Source organism: Silene latifolia, chromosome 10 (genome assembly GCF_048544455.1).
Source record: "Silene latifolia isolate original U9 population chromosome 10, ASM4854445v1, whole genome shotgun sequence".
NCBI classification, from domain to species: domain Eukaryota; kingdom Viridiplantae; phylum Streptophyta; class Magnoliopsida; order Caryophyllales; family Caryophyllaceae; genus Silene; species Silene latifolia.
Window position 1 is genome coordinate 51,834,189 of NC_133535.1, and position 1,978 is coordinate 51,836,166.

At 42.1% G+C, this 1,978-nt stretch overlaps 1 non-coding gene across 1 annotated transcript; it reads right to left on the reverse strand.

The window, feature by feature from the left end:
• Positions 1 to 946: 946 nt before the first annotated feature.
• Positions 947 to 1,055, reverse strand: LOC141609772 (small nucleolar RNA R71). Its single transcript, XR_012527683.1, has one exon. It is a non-coding gene; the product is annotated as a small nucleolar RNA R71 (small nucleolar RNA).
• Between the last annotated feature and the right edge of the window lie 923 nt (positions 1,056 to 1,978).

Genomic DNA, 1,978 nt, shown 5'->3' on the forward strand with positions numbered 1-1,978 from the left:
AATTATCATTAGATTAGAATTTCCTTTGAGCGAAAGCTTTGAGAAATTCTTGGGAATTAGAAGACCGTAAGTTTATTTTGAGCATAGATCGAAAGGCTTGCTCATATTCCCTAAGACCGTATTATAAGACCTCTGCTACCTTATTGACCTGACCTTAGCCATGGTGAACCGAAATTCCCGATCTTCCTTTTATCTTGTTGAGAATTTCATATTTAGCAATTAGTCATTAGAATCAACCAATTTCAAACCCCCCATTTAATTGTTACTTTTATAGACTGAAAATAGCAAACAAAATTTATGTTGTCTCTCTATGGTTCGACTCTTACTATCACTACCTATAGTTTTAGTTTGGAATTATAAATTTAATTTTGATACAAAACGACGGTATCAAATTTTGGTGATGTTGCCGGGGAGACGGTGTAATTCTGTTTGCTTTATTTTTAGTTTATTTTTCTTGTCTCAAGAACTTTGGTTCCTTGAGGCCGTTGCTTACCTTTTCTTCTAGTTTTGCTTTTGCACAGTTAGAAGACAGGTTTTTGAGAGGAAGACTTGAGTACTCTCATTTTGGCGAACATGACTACGATATATGACAATCTTCAGCCAAAAGAGCAGCACCTTCCAAAGGGGCACGTGTTACCTACCCCTACTACTGGTCAGTTCGAATTTCGTTCCTCCTATATTGATTTAGTGGAGCGAAATCAGTTTGCTGGTCTACCATATGAGGATCCTTTGAAGCATATGGAAATTTTCACAGACTATTGCTGTTCCATACCTATACCGGCTGGGGTGACTCAGGATGAAGTAAAGGGGGTGATGTTCTTATACTCCTTGAAGGATTCTGCGCGAGATTGGTACCGCTACCTTGATAGGGTAGCAGCTGGAGTCACAGATTGGACATCTCTCGCATTGACCTTCTACAAAAAATACTTCCCACTTGCAAAGACTGATGCTTTGAGAAGTAAAATAACAAATTTGCAGCAAGGACCTGATGAGGAATTTTGTGAAGCATGGGGACGTTTCAAGAATTTGGTTCGGTCTGTCCCTCACCACGGTTTCCAGCAGTGGTACCTTTGCAACTTATTCTACAATGCTTTATATGATGATTACAAGGTCATCCTGGATGCAGCTGCGAATGGTAGGTTCCAAAACAATACCGGTCAAAATAAAGGTTGGAACACTATTGAGGAGATGGCAGTCCATAGAGCTGAGTTTGGGAGTTCACGTGGAAAATCACGCAAGCAAAGTGATGAAATGAGTGTCGTTGTGACACTCATTACTTCTATTACTGCCCGTCTCGAGAAGCTCGAGACCTCTGAAGCTTCCAAGGAACAAGTTGAAATTCTTGTCCATAATTCAGATCAGACCGCGAAATTGAGAGAAATGGTCCAAACTCTTTTGGTTCAAGTGGCGAAAATAGAAGCAGCCGGGATCGAATCTATGAAGACTTTTGTGCAGCAGTTGGAGAATATAGAGGCTAAGCAAGTCGCCAATTCTTCAAGCAAATGTGAGGGGCCAATCGAGAAGATTGATGCCATTAATCTCAGAAGCGGCCTCTCCTATGAAGGTCCCGATAGGCCAAGAGGAGACTCGGGAAATGATAAGGAGGCTAGTTTAATTTCTGGTGCAAAAACGAGCTCATTTGCCAGTACCAGCGGTCGATCGACCAACACAACCAGTCGATCGACCGGGTTGTCAGATGAAAAAGTTTCTGATCAGAAACTGTTCACACCACGCATAAGCAGTCGATCGACCAACATTGCTAGTCGATCGACTGAGACTCCTAACGAAGAATTCTTTGTCCAGGAACTGTTCACACCCAGCCAGATCGGTCGATCGACCACTCCTATCAGTCGATCGACTGAGTCTCCAGTGTAGGACGCAAATCCGTCAACTAGTTTGCATGATTCTACACTTATTGATGATTTGACGGAGGTTTTAAACTTACGGAAGCCGAAGGTTAATGATCCTACGGCCAGTG